Below are 8,584 nucleotides of genomic sequence, written 5' to 3'. Positions count from 1 at the left end.
CACGATTCCGGTCGAGCAGACACCTCCGCTCGGCCATTATGTCCTCGGCCGAGCGGACACCTCCGCTCGGCCACTCGGCTCCGGTTCTCCTGCTTTGGCGTCGGAGACCCAACACTTTGGCTGGGTAATCTTTGGTTCCGCTCGGACGGGACCCCATCTGTGGGCCCCCCATTTTTACCGCCGGATCACTTGCCTCCCCTTCAAGTCTAGTCGAAGGAGGCAGTGAGTCCGACTGACTGGACTGTATGTCCGAGCGAGTGCTCGTCGCCTTTTGTTTTAAAAGTATTCCACAGGTCGCTCGGCGTGTGCGCCGAATTCAGCCGTTGGGCGCTCGCTCAGATGTGACTCATGCGGCCTGCCGTCGTTGCCGCCTGTCCGAATCCCCTCGGGAACGGCGGCAATCCATTCCATTAAGGCTGCGCGTGCGTGGTATGGTGCACATTAAATGCGCCAGATCGCTCAGTGCCACGCGTCGACCATTGCGTGGCAGCAGCGTTACTTATGATGGGACGTCACCGTTTGAAATGGACGGCCCGATAGCGTCCTTGTTTCTCGTGACCTGGATCGGACGGTGGAGGCCGATCGGCCTCGACTATATAAAGCCTCAGTCCCCCTCCTCTGGCATTCCGAACCAAATGGCAAACCGCTGTGCCGACCCAGCCAGAGCTCGGCAAATTCAGAAGCAATCCGGCCTACCTTCATGCGACAAATTGCTTGTCCGGTCAGCGGTACAAGATCGACCAGTTGCTTCTCAAGGGGGTGTTGTATATTTTTGGATTATCTCCCGTTCGGGCCAATCTCCCCTATCGCATGGGTAAGGACTCTTTACTCCCTTCGCCCTTTTTTGTCTAACTGATTTTAATTTCTTCCACTGCAGCTGAAGTCATGTGGCGCTCCAAGGCTACCGATCATCTGAAATTGAAGGCCGTGGAAATTGAGGCGGCTATCAAAAAAGAACTCGCCGAGCGGGGTCTCATCCCCAGCCGCCCGGCAGATGTAGGAGAGGGGGGGGGCGCAGTCCGCCCCTGAAACAGAAGTTGCCCCATCCGCTTCAACGGAGGTTGAGGCGGATCCTGTTTCCTCTGCTCCAGCCGAGCTGGGAGTCCCCCAGGCCGGGGATTCACCACTGGAAGTTCAGCGGAAACGTCGAAGAGACTCCAGCCTTCCGCCAACCCAAGAGGGCGAACCACAGGCGTCGATCGAGATCGCTTCTCCAGATCGCACGCCGTCGCAGATCAGGACCCCCGTGGCCTCGCCCACCGCACAGCCCTCTGGCTCTCCTCCGCGGACTCGTCGTCGCTTACGACGGTTGGGCGAAACTTCAACCATAGGGGAGTCCTCGGGCCAGGCGACTGCGGCTGAAGAAGTGCCGGCCGGCCACCCGACCATCAAGACTACCCTTCGATTCCCATCGGAGGAATATTTATTGTCTGCCGATCGGCCATCGAGCCCCGTTCATGAAATAACCTTGACGGGTCCGCTCGCCAAACTTTTCGAGGACGCCCAGATTCGGGTGGCCCTCATGACGCCCAAGCAGCTCGGCGATAACCACATGCAGCAGGCCACTCAGGTAGGTTCATTTTTCTTCCTGTGCCATGCTACTGTTCGGTTCCTGATTTTATTATTTCCCTTACAGCATTGGGCTGAGCAAATCGCCACTAGCCATCGGCTGGCCGAGCTGGAGGATCTTATGGAAAAACTCCAAGTCTCGGGGGGTCCATCGGCCGAGCGGGAGAAACAAGCCCGCGAGGCCGAACAGAAGAAGTCCACCGACCTGGCTACAGAGGTGGCTCGACTTGAAGGCTTGGTGAAGAAGCGCGACGAAGACGTGAAGCGCGCCAGTAGCCGGAAGAAGCGGGCGATCGCTGATATGGACAAGATGAAAGTTGAAGTCCGAGCCCTAGATCAGCGATCTAAGGAGCTGGAAGCCCAACTAACTGCCAAACGGGATGGGCGCTCAGCTGAACGCACTAAAGCGGAGGTGGACTAGAAAGTTCTCCAAGACTCGCTAATTGCCTCCCGGGCGGCGCTCAGAAAATATAAGGAGGGAGAGCCGAGTCGCCTAGCAGCAGCGCGCCAAGAATACCTCCGCTCGGAGCGGTTCGACGCAAAATTCGGTGGCAACGTCTCCTCAACTTTCGCCGAGGCGGTCAAGGTCACCATGGCGTACTTGAAGAAGGGGAGGCACCTTCCTGCTGACCTGAGCATTCCCTCTTCAGATCTGGCGGCTATGATTGACGATATCCTGGACGCTTTCTTCAACTTCGAAGACCCCGAGTGAAGAGTGTTCCTCGTCTCTTTCTTGTTTTTGCATTTCTTACGCCCAGCGTAACTTTTTGTACTTGCCGTTCGACATGCTTTCCCTTTAATGCAATTATGTCTTTGCTTGCGTCTTCCTGATCATTATCCATAATATTCTTCTGTTTGCTTAACGTTTATGCTTAGAGTTAGTCATGCTCTAAGTGTTCTCCGTCACGCGGCCGATCAGCTTAACCCATTAAACAAAGTCCGAGCGGGAGGGCCTACTCGCTCTGCACGTATCTAGCCTGTGTGAAGTCAACAAACGCCAAGTATCGAAGGACCAACGCCCGAGCGGGCCTAAATGTTTTAATACTTGTGGTTTCCGCGGTTTCTTATTCTCTGATATTCGTTCGTCCGCCCGGGGTATTTATAGTCGCCGGACCGACTCTCGATTTTTAACGATGGAGCTCGTCGGTCTTCTGCTCGGGGATTTATAGACGCCGGCTCGTCTCTACGGTTTAACGTCTGGGCTAGACGGTCTTCCGCTCGGAGGGTTTATAGCCGGTTGGCGCTGCACTCGATCTTTAACGACGGGGCTCGTCGGTCTTCCGCTCGGATATTTATAGTCGGTCGGCACGACTCTCGATCTTTAACGACGTAGCTCGTCGGTCTTCCGCTCGGATATTTATAGCCGGTCGGCGCGACTCTCGATCTTTAACGACGGAGCTCGTCGGCGCGGATATTTATAGCCGGTCGGCGCGGCTCTCGATCTTTAACGACGGAGCTCGTCGGCGCGGATATTTATAGCCGGTCGGCGCGGCTCTCGATCTTTAACGACGGAGCTCGTCGGTCTTCCTCTTGGATATTTATAGCCGGTTGGCGCGGCTCTCGATCTTTAACGACGGGGCTCGTCGGCGCGGCTCTCGATCTTTAACTACGTAGCTCGTCGGCGCGGATATTTATAGCCGGTCGGCGCGACTCTCGATCTTTAACGACGGAGCTCGTCGGCGCGGATATTTATAGCCGGTCGGCGCGGCTCTCGATCTTTAACGACGGAGCTCGTCGGCGCGGATATTTATAGCCGGTCGGCGCGGCTCTCGATCTTTAACGACGGAGCTCGTCGGCGCGGATATTTATAGCCGGTCGGCGCGACTCTCGATCTTTAACGACGGAGCTCGTCGGCGCGGATATTTATAGCCGGTCGGCGCGGCTCTCGATCTTTAACGACGGAGCTCGTCGGCGCGGATATTTATAGCCGGTCGGCGCGGCTCTCGATCTTTAACGACGGAGCTCGTCGGCGTGGATATTTATAGCCGGTCGGCGCGGCTCTCGATCTTTAACGACGGAGCTCGTCGGCGCGGATATTTATAGCCGGTCGGCGCGGCTCTCGATCTTTAACGACGGAGCTCGTCGGCGCGGATATTTATAGCCGGTCGGCGCGGCTCTCGATCTTTAACGACGGAGCTCGTCGGTCTTCCGCTCGGATATTTATAGCCGGTCGGCGCGGCTCTCGATCTTTAACGACGGAGCTCGTCGGCGCGGATATTTATAGCCGGTCGGCGCGGCTCTCGATCTTTAACGACGGAGCTCGTCGGCCTTTCAAGGCTAACTCCTTACCAGGCCGAGCGGCCTGGGTCTTCGTATCATATCCTGCGCTCGAACAATATTTATGCCCGGCCGAACAGCACGGGTCATTCGCTTACGAGTCTAAATATATACACCTCCTGGTCGATCGGCTCGGGGGCCTTCGCTTTTTTGTACCGATGAAGGATATCGCACGCACGGCCGAACGGCTCGGGCCTTCGTCCTTGAGCATTTTGCATGAATAATTTACCTCCGGCCGAACGGCTCGGGGCCTTCGTTTTTTCGAGCATGCAGCTCGTTCAATATACCTCCGGCCGAATGGCTCGGGGTCTTCGTTGTCTCGTCGACGATGCCTTATATTTGTTCTCTTGATTTTTCATTTCTGCATTTCAAGTATTCAGTCGAAAAAAGTACACAGGATGATTTACATTGGCACACCTTTCACCCCGCCCGGTAAGGCTGGAGGTGGTTCGCGCTCCACGGCCTATCTAGCTACCGACCGTCTTCATCCTCCAGATAATACGCGCCCGAGCGGAGCTTTTCGATGATTTTGAAGGGACCTTCCCACGGAGCTTCAAGCTTGCCGACGTCGCCGACTCGCTTGACTTTCTTCCAGACAAGATCGCCGACCTGGAATGATCTGGGAATGACGCGCCAGTTGTAGTTTTGCTTCATCCGTTGCCGGTACGCCATCAGCCGAACGGATGCCTTGGCTCGCTCCTCGTCAACCAAATCCAGCTCCATGTTCCTTCGTGGAAAGCGTCACCGTGTGTTGTCGTCCAACCTCGTCCATTGTTCCCGTTCGGATGCAGGAGCGTTCCCACAGACGGTGCCAAATTGATCCTGTCCGAATGCTGAACCAACGGACGCTGGGCACGTGGCGCTCCCCTGCTGCTGATGTGAGTCTCCGACTAACTGCACGATGCTCCGGCGATCCTGCAACAAAACCGAGCCGGGGGGGGGGGGGTGTCCCGGCGACGACCCTCCGACGCTCAAGTTAGGCGAAGGAATAAGAAAGTGGCTTAGAAAATGTAGATTTGCATACCTCTGGTTGAAGAAGTGGTGGCCTTATATAGACCTCTCGAAGGAGCCTGGGCACACCAATCGAAGCGATCACCTGCTTTCGACCATGCCTAGGTGTGGGCCTGTCAGAAGGGCATCCATAAGACCATACTGCTACTGTATCAACCTTTCCGTGACGTGATGGTGGGGCCTTTAATAGTGCCATCTTGCGTCAGGTCTAATCATCATGCCTCTGCTGACATACCATATCCTGAGCCGAGCGAATAGGCCGCTCGGTTAACCACTGTTCCCTCGCCACGATTCCGGCCGAGCAGACACCTCCGCTCGGCCATTATGTCCTCGGCCGAGCGGACACCTCCGCTCGGCCACTCGGCTCCGGTTCTCCTGCTTTGGCGTCGGAGACCCAACACTTTGGCTGGGTAATCTCTGGTTCCGCTCGGACGGGACCCCATCTGTGGGTCCCCCATTTTTACCGCCGGATCAAATATCAAACAGAATGTCTGGAATTTGGACTCGGAGCCCTCGATGATTCGTGGAACGTCCAGCAGCCAGAGGAATCTGAGTACTTTATTAACCGCAATCCGGCCTGCTTTGCTAGGTTCCTCAATCTCCTCCTCACCCGCAAACTCCACATCCCGCCCAACATGACTGAGAAGTTACTCTTCCATGAGGCCCTCTTTTATGGCCTCCTTGACAAGGTTCGCGCCGACGGATGCGGTGCCTTCGACGGGAACTGCCTCCAACTTGCCAGCTCAGTCTCCGGCTGCACTCCTGGCGATGGGACAACCATCTATGCTGGCCTTGACGATGGCTAATGTGTCTCCCATGACAGCATGGTTCACGTCTATGATTGGATCCCATCATCCTCGACTTCCAGTAGGTCAACGACATCCCCTACATTGACACCGACATCATCGTGATCACTGCCTGCGAGTAGCTGGGCAAGGGGGGCATTGCATGGGCGTTTTCTCAACCTCCACCAGTGAGTTCCGTCACCATTTCCACATCGCCCACTACAACCAAGTCAAGAGCTTCACTGTTGACGCACTCAGCTTAAGAAACACCGACCGAAAGATCTTCATCAGCTGCAAAGGGCACTGCAACGAGTACAACATCAAGGTGTGTGACCAAGACATCGACAAATAGGGTAACTTCTCAACGCCGACAAGTGTTTGATGGTGGCGACATTGTTCATGAGAAGAGACACCACTTTCATCGACCTCTTAGACTTCAGAGCCAAGGGCGTGGTGTGGTCATGGTCTGACACCAACACAATGGTTTCAGCCTCCCTAGACGAGAAGCGCGTCCTCCACGCCAACATCATCGAAGAGACCCGCTCCATTTGATTTGTCAACCAATACGATGACCTCGACTTCATAGACTCGAGGACCCATGCCGGCAGCGTGCGGTTGAGTTCGAGGAGCAATCTCACAAATTGGAAAGCTCCCAACGAAGAGAGTTGCTACCCCAAACCTCCGATGCATGACGACCAGCTCTTCTCCATGAACGGTGGCATCTCGGTCTTCTGTGGGCCAATGGGCGCTAAAACACGTGACAGGGGAGAATAGAGTCACGTTTACACAACATGTCATTTCTGTTTGATATTCACGGAGCAATTAACGATATGGATATTATCATGACCAAAAATAAAAGAAGAGAAATATAAATGGAAGTGAAAATGTTTTAGAGACATAAGTGGGAAAACTCAAAAATAAGAGGGGCATAATAATATATTTCCCTACTAGTAGAGCCATCAGGAACTTCCAAGAAGTCAGGCTGTTAAACGCCAATCTCAGGCCTCGAAAATCGACATGAGTTCCAAAAAGTCGGCCTCCATTTTATGGTGATTCACTTGACTGCAATCCATCGGTTCCTACAATTTTCTTTAATGATCTTGATCATCTTGATGAGAAAGGGGGAAAACAAATTGGATTTGTCAGGACAACCTGGCAAGCACAGGGTTCAGCTACATGTAGGATAAGAGCCTTTTTGTGAAGAGTGACGTGGAGGTGGCCACTAACGCCAAACATTTATTTGAAAACTGAATCAACTGAATTAAACAAATCAAAATTGAATAAACTAATTTTTTTTAAAATCAATCTAACTGATTAAATCCCAAAAAAAAATTGGTATTACCTATTTTAGGTAATTCTGAACTCCTCCTAAGAGGAAGCTTGAACTATTTGCTCTTTGTTACAAAAGAAGTTGTTGGAGATTTAATTTTGGGAAAACACTGAATTTATAAACAAAATTCAAACTTATCTATTGAGAGACTTGAACTGATAATTTCAAGCTATCGGCTGAAGGACGAGTCCTTTTTGACGAGTCCTCTGTCAAGAATCCTGAGTGCCTAGTGACGGAGTCCAACTGCCAAGTGGCCGAGTCGGGGAAACAAGTCGACCAAGTAGGGAAGCACGTAGCCAAGTCGATAAAATGTCCGTTGAGTAGTCGGGATTCCAAATAGAGTGCCGGTGTAGAGTGCACAGGAATTGAGGAGCCGATGTCTGTGTTTAACATATATTCCTTAAAACAGATTCGTCCCACCTCACGGTGCTTTGAGGTATTTGTCGGCCGTTCATTTTCCAGGAAACAATGGCTAAACCGCAATCTCCACCAAGCACAGGTGGTCACGGTGAACTGAAAAATACCCGAATGCTATCACCAGTATTTTTCCAAGCGAGAGATGCCCGACGAAGAGGAAGAGAGAGGGGGGAAGGTGGATGGAGTATTTTTCCTTTTCTTATTATTCATTTTCCTCTCATGCTCAAGGCCTTTTATAGGATACCTTGCATGAGGTTACTTTTCATTTGCTAAAGAAACGTCACATGCATTATATTAATGTGTGTTTCTTATTTAAGCGTTAAGGCAAAAAGAATAATTTAGGTGGCAAAAATGTCGGTTAATTTGTTTGGGTGCGCATAAGTCGTGCTCACACATGAGCCAACTTGGTTCAATACAATTCGGGCCCTGAATCTGCATCCCTTTGCACACCCACACACAAGAGAAAGCTTCTACTCAAGCATTTGTTCACAATATACATGCTTGAGAAACAATATAAACCAACCATTAAGCCTTGAAACTTCCAATGTGGGACTAAAGTCCCATGCACAATGAAGCCTCCTTCATCCACTCCACCACTTTCCATTCACATTTTTTTTCTAACAATCCCCCACATGAATGGAAACAGGATATGTGATTGCTTTCAACAGTTGAGCCAGTATACGATAGGTAGGTTTTATCCTTTGAACCTTATCTTATGAAGATTTGTTTGCTTACTGGCTAACAGTAGACATGATGCCCTTGAACTGTTCTGTCGTTGGTGTAAGCATTAACATATCTCACCCATGACTCTCCCTGATATATCTCAGTTCTTATGAGTGTGTCCGTTCTTGGCCATGAACACGCCTAGTTCTCTGAGAAGCTCTAAGAATTGTGCCTCCAATTTTCTTCGAAGTGGCCCCACTTCTTTCTTGTTGGTGCAATATCCCTTAGGTCAAAGTTGACTGGTTTGACCAAGCTTGATTCTTGGTCATAGTTTCGATGTTTGACAATACATGTAGACACATGGACAATGCAGGTGCAGTTGTTCATATGGGGAGATTCTGATCAGGGACTGATCAGTGTGAATGAAGAAGAGTCAAGTAGGTCAAAAGTGACCGGATACCTGACTGGAAAGTCCTAGTGAGTGAAGCTAGGCAGAATGAAATCCTGGTGAGTGAAGCCAGGTGAAAGTCCT

General features: G+C 51.8%; 1 pseudogene; it reads left to right on the top strand.

Moving 5' to 3' along the window:
* Positions 1 to 348: 348 nt before the first annotated feature.
* On the top strand, positions 349 to 6,416 carry LOC122013653 (annotated as a pseudogene).
* The last annotated feature ends 2,168 nt before the right edge of the window (positions 6,417 to 8,584 follow it).

This window comes from Zingiber officinale, chromosome 8B (genome assembly GCF_018446385.1).
Source record: "Zingiber officinale cultivar Zhangliang chromosome 8B, Zo_v1.1, whole genome shotgun sequence".
Lineage (NCBI taxonomy): Eukaryota > Viridiplantae > Streptophyta > Magnoliopsida > Zingiberales > Zingiberaceae > Zingiber > Zingiber officinale.
The sequence above is the reverse complement of the archived record's forward strand: the minus strand, read 5'-3'. Positions and strand labels throughout refer to the sequence as shown.